The sequence below is a fragment of the Callospermophilus lateralis genome, chromosome 18 (assembly GCF_048772815.1).
Source record: "Callospermophilus lateralis isolate mCalLat2 chromosome 18, mCalLat2.hap1, whole genome shotgun sequence".
NCBI lineage: Eukaryota > Metazoa > Chordata > Mammalia > Rodentia > Sciuridae > Callospermophilus > Callospermophilus lateralis.
This window is the reverse complement of record NC_135322.1, coordinates 41966831-41990660: the sequence shown is the minus strand read 5'-3', so window position 1 is coordinate 41990660 and position 23830 is coordinate 41966831. Positions and strand designations below refer to the sequence as shown.

The window sequence follows — 23830 nt, the reverse complement described above, 5'->3', positions numbered from 1 at the left end:
CCTTCTGAGTTTGGCTTATTTCGTTTAACATAATGTTCTCATGCTCCATCCATTTTCCCGCAAATGATGTGACTTTATTTTCTTATGACAGAATAAAACTCCACTGTGTATTTATACCACATTTTCTTTATCCATTCATCTTTTGATGGACACCTAGGCTGGTTCCATAGTTTGTTTATTGTGAATTGTGCTGCTATAAACATGAGTAGGCACGTATCACTATAGTATGCTGACTTTAATGCTTTAGGACAGAGGCCAAGTGGTATTACATCTGGGTCATATGGTAGTTCCATGCCTAGTCTTTTGAGGAACCTCCATCCTGATTTCCATAGTGGTTGTACTAATTTACAATCCCACCAATGGTGTGAAAGTGTTCCTTTTTCCCCACATCCTCTCAGCATTTGTTATTCTTTGATTCTTGATGACTGCTATTCTGACTGGTATGAGATGAAATTTCGGTGTCATTTTGATTTCTCTAATGATGTATTTATTGGCCATTTGTATTTCTTCAAATACAAAGTGTTGATTTTTTGTGCAGGGTGAGAAATAAGGGTCTAGTTTCATTCTTCTACATATGGATAACCAATTTTCTCAGCACTATTTGATTTTTTTTAAAAAAAGCTGTCTTTTCTGTATGTATGTTTTTGGCATCTTTGTCAATGATCAGATGACTGTATCTATGTGGGTTTCTCTGTAAAGAGAAGAGCAGTATTTTAAGAAAACCTTGGCATTTTAAACATAGAAAAAACATTTATTAGGCTCAAATATGTTATCTTTTGTTGTATTTAGCAATTGACGTAGTATTTAACTTGCTTACAAATGACTTAGATGATATCTTCATCATAGCTTCTAGAATACCTATGAAAATCAAGATATCAGACAAGCATAGTTAACATTTAAAGTCATTTTTTGGTCAAAGAAAAACTCTATAAACCATGAACTTTGAATTATAAACAGTTTAACAGAGACAGATACAGCCCTGACTGGCTAGCTACCTGGAAAAAAAAAATGAGTAAACTAATACTTTTAAAGACATCTTTACTTCTACCTTACCAACCAATTTAAATTAACTTGTTTGCCAAAGATTTATTTAAGTCACATAAACTAAAAGGCATTTGGCTTATGTCTTTTTATATTTCTGAGCATGCAATTATCTATAAGCTAATTTGGTACCATGCAGGAACAACAGATGAATATATACATATACAAACATCATAAAAATAAAAAACAAATTTTGTGGTTGATTTACCAGGTATCAGATCCCCACAGGTAGGGGACAAGAGAATTATAGATGCTTATTACACAGAATATCTGCCATATTTAAGTTTTTAGAAACCAAAACAGAGACTGCTGTAGACTTTCATTATATGACAGAGACTATACAGGAAGGTATGTCTGGAGCAGTATAGGGTATTGATGTAACATCTGAGCAGCCATATTAAATTTTAACCGACATCTTATGTTTCGCTTTCCTGTATTTCCTCTTACCCAAACTCCCCCACCCCCATAAGTGACCTACCATAACCCTAAGCCAATCCCATGCTATTCCCACACACCTAGCTCTGATGCAAGCACCCCCAGCCTATCCCATAGCACCACAGCTACAACTCCAAACCCTACCCCACAAAAGCTGAAGCCCCTATCATCTTGGGGCCTCTCTCCTCCGTATAGAGAGATTGTAGTGGCACCTCCTTTCTCCACAGAAAAGTCTTAATTGGGCTTCTCCAGAAATCTTCACCATGGCTGATTTTAGGACTGTCACCTCAAGAGTCTCTACCAAAGAGTTCGATGTAGATAAACTTCCTATTTTTGTGTTGCCCTGTTTTACTTGGCCACTGGCTGGGAAGAAATCAGCTCTCCAGGTGCCAGACACCCCCTTACTAGTTTTTTACAAACATGTATCCAGTATGGTAGTTTGTAGGAATGTGTAAACAAGGCCTCTGGCCTTGAGCTGGGGCTTCACAGAGATGTCTACATTTCTAAGATAAGAGAAGTTACCAATTGGGCTCCATGGTAACAGCTGGCAGGGGGAGGAAAGAAAGGGGAGAAGAAACTCTCCCCTTCGCAGGTGCGGTCCTTGAAGGGACAGGAGTCCCCATTTCCCCAGAGTGTTGTAACTTTCCCAGAACAATAAGGAAAAAAAATGCTTTTGTTTGAATTTCTGCAGACTGTGAACTTCTAAGCCTCTCCTCTTACACGCTGGGTATAAAATTCTGAAACTACCTGAACTCGGGGTTCAGGGGATTGATTGATAACAGCAAAAGCTGTGCCCTCTGAACCTGGCTGCAGCCAAATAAAACTGTTTCCTGCTATCTTCAGCCTTGCCTCATCTGTCCCTACAACACGATGGCCTTTATTTGTCAGCTCTGACAAACAAACTTTTGGGTGGATCTCTGTCTGGTCCCCGTCTTCATTTTTCGCTCACCATGTAGACAAAACAAAATAAATCGGAAAAAAAGTATATTAATTTTTTTGAATAACCAATAAAAAAAAGAAATTTAAAAAAAAAAAGTATATTAATTTAGTCATGCAGAACCAAAGGTGAATTTACCCAGAAAAATCATGAGCTCAAAAAGGCAGATGTTTTTGCCAAAGAATGAAACAGCCACGTTGGCTCCAGTAAAAGAACGTGGAGCACACTTATATTAGACCAAAGTGCACTTGGAATCAGGGTAGCATCAGTCCCAATATTTTAGAGTATGAGAGTCCACCAGGTTGTAGTGGGGGTGTCTAGCAAATCAAAAAAACCTCCATCCAAATGATACAAAGTTTCTTTAGCTCAAGTTTTTACTATGAGTATCTGTGCCACAGGGGTCCACCAAGGACACTCTGACTCCCCCTTTTTTTATCAGAAAGGGGATAAGATGAAAAGCCCTAGAATTCAATCATTAGCTCCTCAGAGAATAAGGAAGTAAACAACAGGAGAAAATGTTTTAGAAGACCTTTGTTAAGAGAGAGAAAACAGAGAGAAAGGGATCCAAATTATACTTTGCAGCATAATGAAACAAATTAAGATCACTGGTTTAAGTCTTGGAGCAGCTTGAATTTTAAAAGACACTTTGTTCTCTTTGGTCTGAGACAGTGTGGGAGTTAATGCACAGATGTGTACATTCCAGCTAAGCCCTGGTCAAGATAAGCAATCCTGAATAATAAATGATCGTGGTGTCCACAGTAGGAGAAAGAGAAAGAGGGGAAAATAAAATAAACAGAAGAGCAGAAGCTACAGTAAACTGCTTTTGCAATTAACCGTATAACTTCAGTATAAAAGAAAAACCAAGCATATCATCTAGCCTTCATTTCCCGAGGGAAAAAAAGAAAAGGAAGACAAGTCCATGCTTTGGCAAGGCATCTCTTGGCTTTCAAATGATATCATGAGATCTTGGACAGTGTGATCCTAGTCCAGTGCAGGATCCTCGTTCAATCCGGAAACAGGCATCATCCCTGGTTTCATGAAGAACCACGCAACCCAGAAACAGGAGTCTCCATTTCCCCAGGAGTGTTGTATCAGGACCTGAAGCATCCCCAAGGATCCAGTGCTGTCGACTCCATTCCACTTGTGCCTTCAAAAGATCACAGGGGAAAGAAAAAGAAAGAGAGGCAATTTCTTTGAGGAGCAGAGACTGGAGGAAAAGAAGTTGAGTTTGGCAATAAGAAAAAGGTAAGGGGGAGGAGGCAAAAAAAAAAATCTTGTGAGTCAGAAACATAAAAAAGTTCAAGCGGAAACTTGATGATTGCCTTATCATTTATCAGACCGAGTCACAGCACCAGATGATGATGAAGATAAGATGGTACCTGAGAAAGACAGATCTCACCTGAGACAGGATCTCACTTGAGTTTGCATTGTGTTCTCAGCTCCTGTACCTTCACATAAGGGGATTTCAAGCAGGTGCGAGACTTAGTAAAAGTATAGCAAAGTTTATTAGAAGAAAAAGAAGGGGCAGGGGTACACCCTCAAGGGTGTTCACTTCTTTGTGAGCTCAGTTTTATTGGGATGGGAGAGAAGGTTTCTGGAGAATTCCACGCAAGCACTACCTCTTAACTTCCAACTGACAGTAGGATGGTATCCAATTTTTAAGACTCTACTGCCCAAGTTTCTACATAAAGGCAGCTCTTGGTTATTTTGATTTGTGTAAAGATCACAAAGGCCCTCTTTCAACCAGGTCCAGCCTGGATCAGGTAACTTGTTTATTTTTGTTTTGTTTTGTCTGTTTGTTATTGTTTTTGTTATCAATGGAGGAGTTTTTGGACAGATATTCCTAAACTCTAAGAAGGAAGAACAATGCTAAAAACCACAAGCTTGTTAGTCAAGAGTTGTAACATAACCGTTATCTTCCTAAGCCACCGGGGAGTTGGAATGGCCTCTTGTGAACTGCTTCAAAGGCAGAGAGCACATAGCTCAGTCTGTAGAATTAACCCTCTAAACTCCATGTTTCCTCCAGGATGTCCACCTGCTACCTCAGCAAACCCCCAAATCATAACATGCAAAGAGTTATGCTGCAGATAGTATGCATACAGAATTAGCCACAGCTGCTATAAAACAAGCTTAGGGAACACTATGCAAAATGATTCTTAGGAGGCCACAGTTTGCACCAACATTTTAAGATATGGTCTCAAAACAGAAAATAATTTTGTTCTGGATTGGGGTCGTTGCTTAGTGGTAGAGGACTTGCCTAGCCTGCAATGAGCCCTAGCCCTGGGAGGAGGAGGAGGAGGAGGAGGGGGAGGGGGAAGAGGAGGAGGGGGAGGGGGAGGGGGAGGGGAGGGTGGGGGAGGGGGAGAAAGTAAATAGGAAAGCTTATCTTGTGGGGCTGTAGAGCATAACTCAAAGCCTGTAGAGTAGAGTGCTCCTCTAGCACATGTGAGGCCCTGGGTTCTATCCTCAGCACCACATAAAATTAAATAAATAAAATAAAGATGTTGTGTTCAACTGCTTCTAAAAAATAAATTTAAAAAAAAAAATAAAAGTTGATCTTGTGATTTTGTTGGTTTAGTATGTATACAAGTCTGTATTATAAAGGTATGGGATTTTATTTTCTTAAGTAGGCACATTGCAAAGCCTAGTGAACAGGTTTATCAGGGATTTGGATAGACAGCATTAAGTGACTTGGCATTCTGAGAGATGACAAAAGAAGAAAAATTTAAAAACCCTAAAAGTAATGAGACCGGGGTTGTAGCTCAGAGGTGGAGGGCTCACCTGGTTTGTACGAAGACCTGGATGCAATCCCCAGCCCTGCTAAATAAATAAATCTAGCATACATTTCACTCCATCATACATCTATCTTTGTTCCAATTTATAAAACATTATAATTACTTTTTTATAAAATCGCTTAATTCTCTTCCAAAAGCAGAATCCAGCCTGTTGAGAACCCAGGAAGCCTGCTCATGGGTCTTGCAGCGTCTTACCGCGAGCATTCTGAGACTTTCACCACCAGATGGCAGCATCGGTCCACGGATGCTACAATCAGCCACGGCGGGACAAACAAGTTGAGAATAAGGGGCTGATTCCAAGAGCATCTTCCGATGAACGCCAGCCCTTTGCACCCTCCAGAAGTACACACGCTTCTCCCTTCATCACTGAGAGACCCTGTTACCTACATATAGGTATCGCACGTGTGTGTGTGTGTGTGTGTGTGTGTGTGTGTCGCGTTCAATCCAGGACCTCTTGCATGCTAGGCAAGAGCTCTCCTGCTGAGCTACCCCAGTTCCAGATGTGGCTCTTTTAAACCCCACCTTACACAAGACCCCTGCACTACCAGCTCTGAAGATTCAGAGAGATCTTGCCTTTGTTCCTTATTTCCTACGTTAAATACAAGTCACTGGGAATGTTGCTCATTAAATTACAGGTTGCGTGGCAGGATCTACCCACGGTCCACTGCAATGCAGGGTTGTACCCCACACATCCAGGACCTGGAGGAAACTACTAAGAGGACAGAGCAGGTGCTGGAGGGGCCAGGAGCTGCGTGGGAAATTGACTCCTTTCCTCACTTCTTCATGCAGTTTAGTCACTTCTCCATTCTCATACAACTACTAGTGGTAGAAAAGACACTTTAGTACAAATTTCATTAATTCTACACCTATTCTTTGTCTCAGCATTTCCTATAATACTGAAAAAACGAGACTATTCAGTTCTCTGAATTCAATTGCAATTGTTTTCCTTCTACAAATAGGATCCAGTCTAATTGTGTAGAAAATTTCCCACAAAAGACAAGCCCTGGTTAAACAGAATGGAGTGAAATTCTAGGCAACATGAAGTCTCACACATTCTGCCCATGAAGCCAGATTACCATCATCCCAACAGCATTTCAAATGCCTCGCACCACCTACATTTTTTAAAGTGACATGAAAGTAGCTTATTTGTTCTTAAAAGGATTAATCAATAAAATGAATTGTGCATTCTTAGTTTCAAAGAAGTCTGACCCAGAATTCTTTCTTCATGTATGTTACTGATGGCCACAGGGCTGTTATAATCAACAAATTTGGATGTGCTTAATTTGCATTAATAAAAACAAAGTTTTAAAGGATGGAAGTGATCATCTCACCCCGCTCCCCTGATGGTGCTAGATTCTTATTATGACATTTTAAGATATATTTTCTGCTTATGCATCTGGGTTTTGTCAACCAGAGAAGAGAGGTCAGGATGACCCAGGATTCAAGGTCAGATACGCCCAGAGTCTTCAGTTGTGATTCATGCCATGGGCTGAAAGAGAGGTGATTAAAGGAGATCAAGAACCTGCAGGGGATTTTTTTCTGTCTAGCTCTAGTAGTCAGATGTAGCCTTAGGAACAAAAAATAGCCTTAGTACACAGGTAGTTTATTGCACTATAAGGAAAAGCTTTGTCCCACCAGCACTGACCCACAATGGAATAGGTGGAGAACATCAATGAATCTTCGATGACCTGTAAAGCTCTGTCCAGACTTCCCGATCCACAAGCAGAAAAACTCTTCCATAGATGTGACAGGCTGTGCCAGATTCTGAGTGTTCAATGACTGCAGCTTATGATGGGCTCTGTCTGGGCCTGCTCAGGACTTCACAGGGAAAACCGACCAGGGAAACTAGGAAATTACATTTAATTTACATTATAAAGTTTAAAATATACTGTAATGCGTGAGTGACGGAATCTCTGGGTAGTCAGGGACTTTCTGAAATAAGGTTATCTCATTTGAGACCTCAATAGTGAATAGGAGTTAACTGAATAAAGAAGGCAGGGGAAAGATGATATCTCCTCTGAGAACTTTTCCTTCCTAAACAGTTTCCCATGATCTCCTTTAGACGCATGACCTTCACAAACACTAATAAAAATAAGCTGTTGTTATTAGTTATCTACTGCTGCATAAAAAGTCACCCCCATATTTTGTTACTTAAAACCACAACCGGTGATTTGCTCATGATTCTGTGTTTGGGCTGAGTTCACACGGGAGTGTCCCCCCGCTTGCCTGGGCACATTCGTGGGGCTGGGGTCTTCTGAGAGCTTGACTGGGATGGAGTCTCCTGGTGGCCTGGCATGTTTGGCAGTTGGTGTGGCATCAGCTGGGGCACCTTGGCTCTCTTCCACATGGCCATTCCCTCTCTGGAAGGCTGGACAGAGCTTTCCATGGTGGGCTCAAGTCAGGGCAGATTTCCAAGAAGGCAAAGGAGGACATTTGCAGGCACGTAGGGCCCAGGCCCTGGGACTTGGCTAGCATCATTTCTGCCACATTGGAGTGATTCAAATAAGTGATAAGGTCTATCCAGATCCACAGAATAAGGAAATTACCTCTTCCTTTCGATGGAAGGAGCTGCAAAATATTATGGTGTGTTTTCTCACTGAGAAAACCCAAATCAGAGGGATTTGGGGAAGACTCCAGAGAAGAGTAGAGCTTGAACTCAGTCCTAAAAGATGAACAGGGTTTTGTTGAGGAGAGCCTAAAAGTGGGATGGAGGGGACCTCCAAGAAGACCATGGGGATCGGCATCAAAGGATCAGGGACAAAATCTGGGGGAAAGTAGAACATCAGGAGAGCATGGTCACATCTAGTACTGCCCCCAAATGCATTTGGCTGCCTAGGTAATGAGGTAATGATCAAGTACTGACTGTTTCCCAACAAAGACAAGATCCTGAGTGATTATGTAATAAATATGGTCAATGTACTTCACCAAGAAGAAAGTTCTGGGCTGGGGATGTGGCTCAAGCGGTGGTGCGCTCACCTGGCATGCGTGCGGCCTGGGTTCGATCCTCAGCACCACATACAAACAAAGATGTTGTGTCCGCCGATAACTAAAAAATAAATATTAAAATTCCCTCTCTCTCTCTCTCTCTCTTCTCTCTCTCTCTCTCTCTCCCTCTCTCATTCTCTCTTTAAAAAAAAAAAAAAAAAAAAAGAAGAAAGTTCTAACCGGGGAAGTTAGGCGATCAAAATTTTCCTTGTGGATCTGAAATGCGATTTCACAGACACGTTCTAAAGTAGCATTCAAGCTATTGTTCCTATGAATTTGACCCAAACTTCAATCACCTGCACAGTCTCTGCTCCATGACTTGTGTGCCCACATCTGTATGAATATTGAGTCCTTGTTTTGTTTTTGTTTTTGTTTTTGTTTTTAATTAATTTTTATTGTAGGTTGTTCAAAACATTACATAGTTCTTGATATATCATATTTCACACTTTTATTCAAGTGGGATATGCGCTCCCATTTTTACCCCATATACAGATTGCAGAATCACATCAGGTGCACAACCATTGATTTACATGTTGCCATTCTGGTGTCTGTTGTATTCTGCTGCCTTTCCTATCCTCTACTATCCCCCCTCCCCCCTCCCCTCCCCTCTTCTCTCTCTACCCCCTCTACTGTAATTCATTTCTCCCCCTTATATTTTTCCTCCTTTCCCCTCACTTCCTCTTGTATGTAATTTTTTATACCCCTGAGGGTCTCCTTCCATTTACATGCAATTTCCCTTCTCTCTCCCTTTCCCTCCCACCTCTCATCCCTGTTTAATGTTAATCTTCTTCTCATGCTCTTTGTCCCTACTCTGTTCTTAGCTACTCTCCTTATATCAAAGAAGACATTTGGCATTTGTTTTTAAGGGATTGGCTAGCTTCACTTAGCATAATCTGCTCTAATGCCATGCATTTCCCTCCAAATTCTATGATTTTGTCATTTCTTAATGCAGAGTAATACTCCATTGTGTATAAATGCCACATTTTTTTTATCCATTCGTCTATTGAAGGGCATCTAGGTTGGTTCCACAGTCTTGCTATTGTGAATTGTGCTGCTATGAACATGGATGTGGCAGTGTCCCTATAGTGTGTTCTTTTTAGGTCTTTAGGGAATAGACCGAGTAGGGGAATAGTTGGATCAAAAGGTGGTTCCATTCCGAGCTTTCCAAGAAATCTCCATACTGCTTTCCAAATTGGCCGCACCAATTTGCAGTCCCACCAGCAATGTACAAGAGTACCCTTTTCCCCACATCCTCGCCAGCACTTGTTGCTGTTTGACTTCCTAATGGCTGCCAATCTTACTGGAGTGAGATGGTATCTTAGGGTGGTTTTGATTTGCATTTCTCTGACTTCTAGAGATGGTGAGCATTTTTTCATATACTTGTTGATTGATTGTATGTCCTCCTCTGAGAAATTTCTGTTCAGGTCCTTGGCCCATTTGTTGATTGGGTTATTCGTTATCTCATTGTCTAATTTTTTTAGTTCTTTGTATATTCTGGATATTAGGGCTCTGTCTGAAGTGTGAGGAGTAAAGATTTGTTCCCAGGACGTAGGCTCCCTATTTACCTCTCTTATTGTTTCTTTTGCTGAGAAAAAACTTTTTAGTTTGAGTAAGTCCCATTTGTTGATTCTAGTTATTAACTGTTGTGCTATGGGTGTCCTATTGAGGAATTTGGAGCCCGACCCCACAGTATGTAGATCATAGCCAACTTTTTCTTCTATCAGACGCCATGTCTCTGATTTGATATCAAGTTCCTTGATCCACTTTGAGTTAACTTTTGTGCATGGCGAGAGAAAGGGATTCAGTTTCATTTTGTTGCAAATGGATTTCCAGTTTTCCCAACACCATTTGTTGAAGATGCTATCCTTCTTCCATTGCATGCTTTTAGCCCCTTTATCGAATATAAGATAGTTATAGTTTTGTGGATTGGTTTCTGTGTCCTCTATTCTGTACCATTGGTCCACCCGCCTGTTTTGGTACCAGTACCATGCTGTTTTTGTTACTATTGCTCTGTAGTATAGTTTGAAGTCTGGTATAGCTATACCGCCTGATTCACACTTCCTGCTTAGCATTGTTTTTGCTATTCTGGGTCTTTTATTTTTCCATATGAATTTCATGATTGCTTTCTCTATTTCTACAAGAAATGCCGTTGGGATTTTGATTGGCATTGCATTAAACCTATAGAGAACTTTTGGTAATATCGCCATTTTGATGATGTTACTTCTACCTATCCATGAACAGGGTATATTTTTCCATCTTCTAAGATCTTCTTCTATTTCTCTCTTTAGGGTTCTGTAGTTTTCATTGTATAAGTCTTTCACCTCTTTTGTTAGGTTGATTCCCAAGTATTTTATTTTTTTTGAGGATATTGTGAATGGGGTGGTTGTCCTCATTTCCATTTCAGAGGATTTGTCGCTGATATACAGGAATGCCTTTGATTTATGCGTGTTGATTTTATAGCCTGCCACTTTGCTGAATTCATTTATTAGCTCTAATAGTTTCTTTGTAGACCCTTTTGGGTCTGCTAGGTATAGAATCATGTCATCTGCAAATAGTGATAATTTGAGTTCTTCTTTTCCTATTTTTATGCCTTTAATTTCTTTCGTCTGTCTAATTGCTCTGGCCAGTGATTCGAGAACTATGTTGAACAGAAGTGGTGAGAGAGGGCATCCCTGTCTTGTTCCAGATTTTAGAGGGAATGCCTTCAGTTTTTCTCCATTCAGAATGATGCTAGCCTGAGGCTTGGCATAGATTGCTTTTACAATATTGAGGTATGTTCCTGTTATCCCTATTTTTTCTAGAGTTTTGAACATAAAGGGATGCTGTACTTTGTCGAATGCTTTTTCCGCATCTATCGAGATGATCATATGGTTCTTATTTTTAAGCCTATTGATGTGGTGAATAACATTTATTGATTTCCGTATATTGAACCAGCCTTGCATCCCAGGGATAAATCCTACCTGATCATGGTGCACAATTTTTTTGATATGTTTTTGTATCCGGTTCGCCAGAAGTTTATTGAGGATTTTTGCATCTAGGTTCATTAGAGATATTGGTCTGTAGTTTTCTTTCTTTGAAGTGTCTTTGTCTGGTTTAGGAATCAGGGTGATGTTGGCCTCATAGAATGAATTTGGAAGTTCTCCCTCTTTTTCTATTTCCTGAAATAGCTTGAAAAGTATTGGTATTAGTTCCTCTTTAAAGGTTTTGTAAAACTCTGCTGTATACCCATCCGGTCCTGGGCTTTTCTTAGTTGGTAGTCTTTTGATGGTATCTTCTATTTCCTCAATTGATATTGGTCTGTTTAGGTTGTCAATATCCTCCTGACTCAATCTGGGCAAATCATATGACTTAAGAAATTTATCGATGCCTTCACTATCTTCTATTTTATTGGCGTATAAGGATTCAAAATAGTTTCTGATAATCTTCTGTATTTCTGAAGTGTCTGTTGTGATATTGCCTTTTTCATCCCGTATGCTGGTAATTTGAGTTCTCTCTCTTCTTCTCTTCATTAGCGTGGCTAAGGGTCTGTCGATTTTATTTATTTTTTCAAAGAACCAACTTTTAGTTTTGTCAATTTTTTCAATTGTTTCTTTCGTTTCGATTTCATTAATTTCAGCTCTGATTTTAATTATTTCTTGTCTTCTACTTCTTTTGCTGTTGTTTTGCTCTTCTTTTTCTAGGATTTTGAGTTGAAGTATTAGATCATTTATTTGTTGGTTTTTTCTTTTTCTAAGGAATGAACTCCAAGCAATAAATTTTCCTCTTAGAACTGCTTTCAATGTGTCCCATAGATTCCGATATGTTGTGTCTGTGTTTTCATTTATCTCTAAGAATTTTTTAATTTCCTCCTTGATGTCTTCTATAACCCATTGATCATTCAGTAACCTATTGTTCATTCTCCAAGTGATGCATGATTTTTCCTTACTTCTTTTATCGTTAATTTTCAATTTCATTCCATTATGGTCAGATAAGATGCATGGTATTATCTCTACTCCTTTATATTGTCTAAGAGTTGCCCTGTGACATAATATATGATCTATTTTTGAGAAGGATCCATGTGCTGCTGAGAAAAAAGTGTAACTGCTTGATGTTGGGTGGTATATTCTATATATGTCAATTAAGTCTAGGTTATTAATTGTGTTATTGAGCTCTATAGTTTCCTTATTCAACTTTTGTTTGGAAGATCTGTCCAGTGGTGAGAGAGGTGTGTTGAAGTCTCCCATGATTATTGTATGGTGGTCTATTAGACTCTTGAACTTGAGAAGAGTTTGTTTGATGAACATAGCTGCACCATTGTTTGGGGCATATATATTTATGATTGTTATGTCTTGTTGGTGTATGGTTCCCTTGAGAAGTATGTAGTGTCCCTCTTCATCCCTTTTGATTAACTTTGGCTTGAAATCTATTTTATTTGATATGAGTATGGACACTCCTGCTTGTTTCCGAAGTCCATATGAGTGATATGATTTTTCCCAACCTTTCACCTTCAGTCTATGTATGTCTTTTCCTATCAAATGCGTCTCCTGAAGGCAGCATATTGTTGGGTCTTGTTTTGTGATCCATTCTACTAGCCTGTGTCTCTTAATTGGTGAGTTTAAGCCATTAACATTTAGGGTTATTATTGAGATATGGGTTGTTCTTCCAGCCATATTTGTTTATTTATGTTACTAAACATGGTTTGTTTTCCTCTTTGATTATTCCCCCCCCTTTACTGTACTACCTCCCGCTGTTGGTTTTCATTGATATTTTCCATTTCCTCTTCCTGTAATATTTTGCCGAGGATGTTTTGAAGAGATGGTTTTCTAGCTGCAAATTCTTTTAACTTTTGTTTATCATGGAAGGTTTTAATTTCATCTTCCATCCTGAAGCTTAATTTCACGGGATACACGATTCTTGGTTGGAACCCATTTTCTTTCAGTGTTTGAAATATGTTATTCCAGGATCTTCTAGCTTTGAGAGTCTGTGTTGAAAGATCAGCTGTTATCCTGATTGGTTTACCCCTAAATGTAATCTGCTTCCTTTCCCTTGTAGCTTTTAAAATTCTCTCCTTATTCTGTATGTTGGGCATCTTCATTATAATGTGTCTAGGTGTGGATCTCTTATGATTTTGCACATTCGGCGTCCTGTAGGCTTCTAGGATTTGGGATTCTGTCTCGTTCTTCAAGTCTGGGAAGTTTTCTCGTATTATTTTGTTGAATAGATTGCTCATTCCTTTGGTTTGGACCTCGGTACCTTCCTGTATCCCAATGACTCTTAAGTTTGGTCTCTTTATGTTATCCCATATTTCTTGAATGTTCTGCTCATGGTTTCTTAACAGCTTTGCTGAGCTGTCTATGTTCTTCTCCAGTTGAAATACTTTGTCTTCATTGTCTGATGTTCTATCTTCTAAGTGTTCTACTCTGCTGGTAGTATTCTCAATTGAGTTTTTAAGTTGGTTTATTGTTTCCTGCATTTCCAGGATTTCTGTTTGTTTGTTTTTTATAACCTCTATCTCCCTGTATAATTGATCTTTTGCTTCTTGGATTTGTTTATGTAATTTATTGTCAAAGTGGTCGAAGTGGTCTTTCATTGTCTGATTTTGCTGTCTAATGTCTTCCTTGAGACTCCAGATCATCTGAAGCATGTATATCCTGAATTCTTTATCTGACATTCCATCTGCTGCAGATATTACCTCTTCTAAAGTTGAGTTGACCTGCATTGCTTGTGGTCCTTTCTTTCCTTGTCTTTTCATATTGATCGCGTTTCTTTCTGCTTGGTGAAACTGTTGTGTTATTGATTTTTCCCCCTATATATTTATATTGCTCTTGTATAGCTGCAAAGTCTCCCTCGCAGGCTTTGGCGGTGGTTCTGCCCCTCCTCCAATTGAGGCAATGTGCCTACCACGCCGGGAGGCCGCTGTGCCTGTACTTTCGATGTGCCTGATCTTTCGGTGGTCACAGGTCCGCCTACCTTGCAGGCGTGAGCAGCGGCTTTGCCCCTCCACTGGCCACTAGGCCTGTTCTGTCGGTTGCAGGTCTGTCTACCTAAAAGGCGCTGGTGGCGGCTCTGCCCCTCCCCCAACCGGGGCGATGTATCTGGCGGGCCACTGGGCCTGTTTTGTCAGTGGTCACGGTTCCGCCTACCTTGCACGTGCGTGGAGCAGCTGTGTCCCTCCGAGAGTTGCTGGGCCTAACCTGCCGGTGGGTGGCAAGTGCGCCTACCTTGCAGGCCCGGGGCTGGCTCTGCCGCTCCGCGGGTTGCTGGGCCTGATATGCTGGTGAGACGCAGGTTTGCCTACCTTGCAGGCGCCTGGCGGCTCTGCCCCTCCCCCAACCAGGGCGGGGCGATGTGTCTGGCCGTCCTCTGAGCCTGTTCTGTTGGTGGTCAGGGTACTGCCTACCTAGCAGACTCGTGGGGCAGCTGTGCCCCTCCGCAGTTTGTTGGGCCTGACCTGCTGGTGTGTGGCAAGTGCGCCTACCTTGCAGGCCCGGGGGTGGCTCTGCCGCTCCGCGGTTGCTGGGCCTGATCTGTTGGTGAGTCGCAGGTCTGTGTAACTTGCAGGCTCCCGGCGGCTCTGCCCCTCCCCCAACTGGGGCAGGGCGATGTGTCTGGCCGGCCTCTGGGCCTGTTCTGTCGGTAGTCAGGGTTCTGCCTACCTAGCAGACTCGTGGTGCAGCTGTGCCTCTCCGCAGTTTGTTGGGCCTGACCTGCCGGTGGGTGGCAAGTGCGCCTATCTTGCAGGCCCAGGGGTGGCTCTGCCGCTCCGCGGTTGCTGGGCCTGATCTGCTGGTGATTCGCAGGTCTGCCTAACTTGCAGGCGCCCGGCGGCTCTGCCCCTCCCCCAACCGGGGCGGGGCGATGTGTCTGGCCGGCCTCTGGGCCTGTTCTGTCGGTGGTCAGGGTTCTGCCTACCTAGCAGGCTCGTGGGGCGGCTGTGCCCCTCCACAGTTTGTTGGGCCTGACCTGCCGGTGGGTGGCAAGTGCCCCTACCTTGCAGGCCCGGGGGTGGCTCTGCCGCTCCGCGGATGCTGGGTCTGATCAGCTGGTGATTCGCAGGTCTGCCTAACTTGCAGGCGCCCGGCAGCTCTGCCCCTCCCCCAACCGGGGCGGGGCGATGTGTCTGGCTGGCCTCTGGGCCTGCTCTGTCGGTGGTCAGGGTTCTACCTACCTAGCAGGCTCGTGGGGCAGCTGTGCCCCTCCGCAGATTGTTGGGCCTGACCTGCCGGTGGGTGGCAAGTGCCCCTACCTTGTAGGCCCGGGGGTGGCTCTGCCGCTCCGCGGTTGCTGGGCCTGATCTGCTGGTGATTCGCAGGTCTGCGTAACTTGCAGGCGCCTGGCGGCTCTGCCCCTCCCCCAATCTGAGCGATGTGTCTGGCAGTCCACTGGGCCTGTTTTGTCGGTGGTCACAGTTCCGCCTACCTTGCACATGCGTGGAGCAGCTGTTTCATTAGTGCCTGGGCACACTCTCCTTGTTTGCCTCCCTCAGGCCCTAAGTTTGTAGAGCTTGGGGCTGAGAACCCCCAGCAAATTTGCTTACCTTCTGGTAGCCACGCCCCCGTATCTGATGCAAGAGACCTCAGTTGTCAGCACTAGTGGGAGCGGTAACCGTGAGTCCCACGCCAAGGCGAGTCGGTGTAAGAGACCTCAGTTGTCAGCACTGGTGGGAGCGGTAGCTGGGAGTCCCGCGCCGCACGGTTCCTGCCGGCTCCTGTGCCAGCGCCGCCGCGGCTCCCACCGGCTCCCGCGCCGCTGCTGCGGCTCCCGCCGGTTCCGGCCGGCTCCCGTGCCGCTGCCCCGGCTGCCGCCGGCTCCCTCGCCGCAGCCGCAGCTGCCGCCAGCTCCCGTGCCGCCCTCGGTCTGGCTATTGCGCTCACAGGAGAGCTGGGAGGGGCCCTTAAGTTTTCCCCGCTGATCTATAGCTGAAAGAGCTGTGATCAGTCAAAAAAAAAAAAAACAGAGATGATGACGTCAGCTCTCCAAGATGGTGGCCGCTGGCTTCCTCTGTGGTCTGACCGATGTGGAGAACCGAATTGGATGGCTTCCTTCCCCGTCTCAAGCCCAGAATTCAGCTCTGAGTACAGTATTTGCACAGCTGGCAGGAGCCTGCAGAATCCGTAGCGCTGTATCTTTGCATTGTTATCTTACTGTCGTTTCCCAGCGAGCAGCGCAGACTCTGGCCGCAGGGCGTTTTGCTGCATACGCAGCGTGACCCTCCCCCTTGTTTTGTTTTATTGTTGTTTGTTTGTTTGTTTTCTGGTTTTTGCTGTTGATGGGGGGAGGTTCTGTGGATTGACCCCAGGGCCACTGTATCACTAAGGGCATCTTAGCTCTCTTCCACATGGCCACTAACTATACCCCCAGCCCTTTTCATTTTTTTCTTTGGAGACAGGGTCTTGCTGAAGGGATATGAAAAATAATATTCCTACAAGACAGCTCCCCAGGAAAAACAGAGGGACAGTGTGACTTGGGAAGAGGGAGGGAAATTAGCCACACATTAAGCCTCTCCCGGTACATCCTTTCCCAGTAACACTGGACCCTGACGGAAAACGCAAACTTTCATCCTTTCCCAGGTTCATGCCCAGCATCTCCAAAACCAAACATTTACTCCTTCCCAATCCCAGCGGGTCCTGAAGGGAGGAGGCGAATACTGAAACACTGGGCCCTGGACTTTTACCCTTTCCCATTGCAGATGAGTCCTGGAAGGAGAAAAGCAAACAGTGAAGCTCTCGGTAACAGTGAGTCCCAGAGGAAGGAAGATAAGCAGTGAACACTGAGTTGTGAGCTTTTCCCACTGACAAGGAGTTTCAAACTTTTTACAACTAACTTCCTGAGTTACAATTTTAGCCTGCACAAGTTGGTCCCTAACTGTCCAAACTGCACGCCTACAGTTTCCAGTGATTAATCCGCCCTCTTTGTAAAAACCCAGATTTTCTGTAACCTGGGGGGGTCATCTTCGTACCCATAAAATGAGCCCTCCTGTGCCTGATGATTGACTTTGCTGCAAAATAAAGGAAAGCTTGCTGATCCGAGGTTTCCGTCTCCTTCCTCCATCATTTGTGTGCCATGCACTTACACTTACTAAGTCGCTTATGGCCTGAGACTGGCCTCAAACTTGCAATCCTCCTGCCTGAACCTCCCAAGTCTCTGGGATTACAGGCAAACACCACTATGGCATGAGTCCTTGTTTTGACAACATCAAATCATTTAAAGTAAAAGGAAAGGTGATATATGCTCAGCAAGTTGCAAAGACTCCCTCTGACATTATCATGGACGCTGAAACCTCAGACTCTGAGGACTATATTAAGAGAGCAGATTCAAAAGCAAATCACTAACATCTAAGCCAACACTCGTGATCCTCCAACCCAAGCTGGATTTACATGGGATTTTCTTTTTCTATTTGTCCTCAGTCAATAGGAAAAAGGTATTTTGTTGCTAAAAGATTGGAAAGAGAAAGAATTCAGACAACAAGTTCTGTAATTAATCCACTTTGGCAAAGCCCGGTTGGAAATGACAGTCTGGCAGGGTCACATGGGTCAAATGATTTAAGCCACTTAGGAGCAATTGAACATTTCTTCACATTTGTGATTGCTTTGTGAGCAGGAGCTACCATGACTCATGATTACATGCAATCACAAAAGACCACGCAATATATGATTTCACATATATGTAAAATCCAGAACACACAAATCTATAAAGTAGCTTAGTGGTTGCCTAGAACTTCAGGGGGAGGAGAGATGAGAGGAATGGAGGGTGACTACTGAAGAATATAGGTTGCCTCTGGGAGTGATGAAATGCTCAAAATCTGATTGTAGTGATAGTTGTACACTGGTGAATAAACTAAAAAATATGCATGTACACTTTGCCAGGCACAGTGGCTCATACCTGTAATTCCAATGGCTTGGGAGGCTGAAGCAAGAGGATCTCAAGTTCAAAGCCAGCCTCAGCAACTTAGCAAGGCCCTAAGCAACTCAATGAGACCCTGTCTCTAAATAAAAAATACAAAAAAGGCTGGGGGGGTGTTGCTCAGTGGTTAAGCACCCTGGGTTTAATCCCCAGTACCCCCCCAAAAAAAATTATACCCTTTAGCTGGGATAATTGTATTGTGTGTGAATTATAACTCAATAAAGCTACTCTAAAAAATTAAAGTGCAAACTTTCTTTTCCCACAATCCTGTCATTTGTGGACTGGCTGGCAACCATCCTCCAATCTAACCTTCATGTTCAGAAAGTATTCGAAACAAAGAGAAGACATATCCTCCAGGCTAAAACAAGCATAATAAATATCTTCCTCTTCCTAATTGTGTCCTTGGTTTGTTTAACCTCAAAAGAGCATCTGTTGAAGTGCTGGGCACAGTGGTGCATGTCTGTAATCCCAATGGCTCGGGAGGTTGAGACAGAAAGATGGCAGTTCAAAGCCAGCCTCAACAAAAGTGAGGCACTAAACAACTCAGTGAGATTCTGTCTCTAAATAAAATACAAAATAGGGTGGGGTTATGGCCCAGTGGTCAAGTGCCCCTGCGTTCAATCCCCAGGGCCTCCATCGAAAAAAAAGAATCCAATAACTTGAAAACTAAATGAACTGGAATTTACATTATTCAATTAATCTTAATGCTGGCAAAAGATTACCCCCTTTGTCTTGTTTTGTGGAGAGAAGCAGTCTCTTGAAGGTGGCAAGAATAAAACCTGTTGCTTCAATGTTTCTTGTGTTAGATTAGCAAGACTTAAAAGGTCATGTCCCTGGGTCTCAGTTTGACTGTTTTGCCAAAATAGGAAAGAAATCCATCTGGCACACACAGGACTAAGACTAATACTGCAATGTGAATGTGTTAGTGAATCACTTTTCTAACCAAGACTAATTACTACAACTCCAGTAGAAAGTGCCTTTGCCTAGGTCACTCATCCATTAATTAATTTGTTATTTTTTAGAAGGCATACAGATTTATTAACATGCCAAAGAAACAAGAAATCACAGGATTCTGATTACCCACAAGCCTGAAAATCCAGAATTGTACAAAACCACTTTTTCTATAGGAGAGGGAAGAATAAGACATTTCAAAGAAATAATAAATGGAAGAATTCACTTGGGATTGGTGATATACAGTGGCCTGGGACACAAAGTCCATTGAGCTTGAAGAACAGATGATGGTTTATAAATGGTTCTCTCTGGAGCCAAAATAGAGGACAGTGGCAGTGTGTCCAGGTGTGCTGGCAGACATTAACCTTTCCTCCTGCGACGGGAGCTGAGTTGGAGAGGGCTCAGAGGAAGGACCAGAGTCGTCATTTCCTCTTTGGCAGGTCTGGACTTTGGGCAAACTTTTTGAGAAAGTCTCTCCCCGCGCTGGGAAAGAGAGGAACAGGGGAATTCAGAGGGACCTTGATTCTGAGACGGGTCCTTTAGAGAAAATTGCTCAGGATGGAAGGTAGGAAGGCGGGTAGCTCAGGGGAAGAACAGTTGCTTTAACATGCAGGAGGCACTGGGTTCGATTTCCAGCGCCTGGAGGGGAAGAGCAACAATAACCCCATTAAAAATTCCAAATTGGGCTGGGGGTATAGCTCAATTGGTAGAGTGCTTATCCCTCATGCACAAGGTCCTGGGTTCAATCCCCAGCACCATAAAAAACGAATTGGAGCCAGGCATGGTGGTATGTGCCTGTCATCTCAGCAACTCTGGAAGGGGATGCAGGAGGATAGGAAGTTCAAAGCCAGCCTCAGCAACTTAGGGAGACCCTGTCTCAAAATAAAAAATAGAAAGGGCTGATGATGAGCCAGGCACTGTGGCACATGCCTGTAATCCCCAGCAGCTGGGGAGGCTGAGGCAGGAGGATCGTGAGTTCAAAACCAGTCTCAGCAAAAGCGAGACACTAAGTAACTCAGTGAGACCCTGTCTCTAAATAAAATCTGAAATAGGGCTGGGGATGTGGCTCAGTGGTTGAGTGCCCCTGAGTTCAATCCCCAGTACCAAAAAAAAAAAGAGAGAGAGAGAGAGAGAGAGAGAAACAAAGTGCTGAGAATGAGATTCAGTGGCAAAGCACCCCTGAGATCAAGCCCTAGTACCAAAAGAAAAGAAAAACTCCAAATTGCCCAGTATGCAAAAAGAAAAAAAAAAAAAAAAGCCACACTTTGGGGTTGTAGTAATAAGCTCCACCAGTAATCATTTGTCTCTCTCTTTCACTCTGTTTTTTTGAAACTCACCATGTTGTTTATCTCATTTCTTCCTTATTGTTGGAAAGCATCCCTTGTATATAAAGCATTAAAAATCATCACAACCCATGTGTTATCTGTGTCTAACTTCTCTGTCTTCTTTGCACATATAAGGAGTCAAGAGGAGTTGGAGTGAGGCTCGGAGAACAATCTTGAGATTCTGATATTGGATGGAGGCAGTATACACTAGGGTCTTGCAGCAGCTAAATGAAGTATTTTGTGGCTCCCAGAATGACCTGTGTGAACCTTAAAAGGGGGGCATATGCTGAGTTGGAATGAGGGTGTCCCACTGTTCCTGGAATGGGAGCTACGAGACAGGCGCTGTTGGGGCATCTGGGTGGTGTGTCCACATTTCTCTGGGAAGGGCTGGTCTTGATTCCAGACTCAGGAAACCACTGATGTTGAGCCTCTTGCTTTTGCTGAAGATTACATTTTTCTTTTCTGAGTGTTGCTCTACGGTTCTTGAACCAAACCTGCAGTGCTGTTGGATCTATGTTCATTTTTAAGGTCCTACCTTTCTTAAGGCTAGGATCTGGGTCTTGGTTCCTTCAGGAGAGTCCTTGGAGCCTGACATCTTGGAACCTAGATCGATCCCCTGCTCAGCTCCCACAGTAAGCCCATTCATTAATGTGTTTTCCTAACACTTCCATATACCCAAGATCAAGTTGTTTGTACATTAAGCCTCCATGTCCATATTGTTGTTGAGAATAATTCTCTCTGGATATCTCACATTTCTGCATGATCTGTATCTTCTGAGCAAAAGAGATGTTTGAATAGAAAATAGCCTTGGGAGTAAAAGGTCACAAATCTCGCCTGAGTGAGTTGGAGATGAACCTCCCTGGGAATGTCCCAGCATAGTAAAAATAAACCTTCTTCCCCCTCCCTTGGTAGACATTGGCTGACATTCCAGGGCAGTGAGTAATCTCTCTCCTCCAGAGGAGAACATGGAGAGGTCACCCGTTTCCTAATTTCAGGGTTCCTCGTCCATCAGGCACCCCCCACTGCATGTGCACATAACATCGTGTCACCCCACGGAAACTGGAGCTTGGAGAACTGACCTGGATACTGTCCTGGCTGGTGTCTCACTTTGACTCATAAAATCCTCTGTGCCACTGACCCAGGGGGTCTGTGACTTCTGACAGTGTATGTACATAAAACTGTGATAAGCTAACTGGCAGGGTTTTAAGTACAGAAAAATCTCAGACCTTTCACAATTCCTGACTTACCATTTTCTAAAATGGATAATTACAGTGCCCGTCCCTTAGGGTTTTAATCAAGACCATGTGAAAAACGCACATAAAAACACGCTGAGCTGTTATTTGTCAGTCACTGTGACCCGCTGTATTATTAATCACTCTATTAGAGACACAAAGCTAAGTACTAGGAACTCAGCAGGAACGAGGAAGGGATTTGGTGCTTGAGTTTCTAGCAATCCATCTGTGTCCTGGTTCCTCCAACCCCCTGTTGTGTAACCTAGGACAAGCCAGTTCTCCTTGGAGCCTTTGTATTCTCACCTGTAAAACTAAAAATTGAAAGAGTTTTATTAAAAATTTTTAAATGGGAGTTGGGAATTTAGCTCAGTGGCAGAGCACTTGCTTAGCATGCGCAAGACTCCAAGTTCAGTCCACAGCCCTGAATAATAAAATTAAATATAAATTTAATTTTTTTTTTGTACTAGGAATTGAATTCAGGGGCATTCAACCATTGAGACACACCCCCAGACCTATTTTGTATTTTATTTCTAGACAGGGTCTCACTGAGTTGCTTAGCACCTTGCTTTTGCTGAGGCTGGTTTTGAACTCTCTATCATCCAGCCTCAGCCTCCAGAGCCACTAGGATTATAGGCATGTGCCTCCACACCCAGCAAATTTAAATTTAAATTCAAAAATGCTCATTCTTTGGAACACGAGATTCATGAGATTATTCTTTTATAATATTTATTTTTTGGTTGTAGTTGGAAACAATACCTTTATTTCACTTATATATTTTTTTTTCATGTGGTGCTGAGGATAGAACCCAGGGTCTTGCATGTGCGAGGTGAGCGTTCTACCGTTCTACCGCTGAGCCACCATCCCAGCCCCTGAGATTATTCTTGAGGGGAGGGGCTCCATGGACACAAAAATCTGGGAAACCGCTTCTTAAAGTCTCCCATAGAAATATCTATCATGCATTTAGCAAAAGATCTGACAAGCCCTGCAAAAAAGAAACCCATTGATTTGAATTAAATCAAAGTTTCCAAAAATTATTTGACCATAGGATCTTTTTTTTTCTCGTGACATCATCATCCTGTGGATTGTATGTGGGAAATGCCAAACTATGAGATCTGATAATCTTTTTTCTCTTTATCATCATTACTTACATTGAATTTTCTTTCTGTAGTTTCAGGCTCAGATGCAAGTGGGAATGGGCTTGTTGACAAGGGCCACACTCGTCACTCGTCACATGGCACCCACAACTGTGCTGTGCAGGTCAATACGCACTCACCACTGAGCACACAAACAGGTCTCTGAGCTCCAGCATTTGTGTCCCTGCCAACTTCCCTTGTTTTCCCGTGGTTTCTGGGAAGCCCTTTTTGAGTAACCATGCTCCTGTTTTCTCACCCAGATGGAAAGCAAAACGTGGAACCAGAAGCTTTGCACTGCTTTCCCAGCAGCTCAGCCCAGTAAGAATGATAGACTGGGATCTGGAAGGTTGATCCCACTTCTGCCTGTGCCATGAACTCACCTTTGACCTGAAGCAAGTCACCTTCCTATTCAAATCCTGCATTTTTTCCATCTGGAAGGTAGAGAAGCTGAGCTACGTGGTCTCTGTGTTCTCAACCAACCTGAGAATGTTGTTCCACTCTGAATAAATCGGTTTGTCAAGACAGCCTCCTGCGGTGGCCATCTGATCCCGTGTGGCATCTTGCCCAGCCTCTGACAAATAACAACAGGAGGTGGGAACCGCTCAAGCCCTTCTGGGTTGCTTACCAGGCCAGCTCACCCCTCTGGTCAATGTCCACACCGATGTGATTATTACTCTTCAGGAAATGCTCTCTCCAATTTGGGGCCCACCCTGTATTCATGAAATCAATGGCTCGAACTGTTGCAATTCTCATATTGTCTTTCTCTTTTAAGAATTAAAAAATAAATAAATAAAAATTTAGATTTTAAAAAATAATTTAAGAATTTTTTTAAAGAATTAAAAAATTAGGGGTCTGGGGTTGTGGCTCATTGGTAGAGCACTTGCCTAGCATGTGTGAGGCACTGGGTTCGATTCTCAGCACCACATATAAACAAATAAATAAAGGTCAATCAATAACTAATAAAATTTTTTTTAATATTTTATTTACATATTAGTTTTCAGCAGACACAACATCTTTGTTTTTATGTGGTGCTGAGGATTGAACCCGGGCCGCACGCATGCCAGGTGAGCGTGCTACCACTTGAGCCACATCCCCAGCCCCAATAAAAAAATTA

General features: G+C 43.1%; 1 long non-coding RNA gene across 1 annotated transcript; it reads right to left on the bottom strand.

The window, feature by feature from the left end:
• Positions 1–2929: 2929 nt before the first annotated feature.
• On the bottom strand, positions 2930–23202 carry LOC143384398 (uncharacterized). The gene is made up of 2 exons (XR_013089312.2): positions 23097–23202; positions 2930–3560 (listed from the first exon to the last, which is right to left on the bottom strand). It is a non-coding gene; the product is annotated as an uncharacterized LOC143384398 (long non-coding RNA).
• Between the last annotated feature and the right edge of the window lie 628 nt (positions 23203–23830).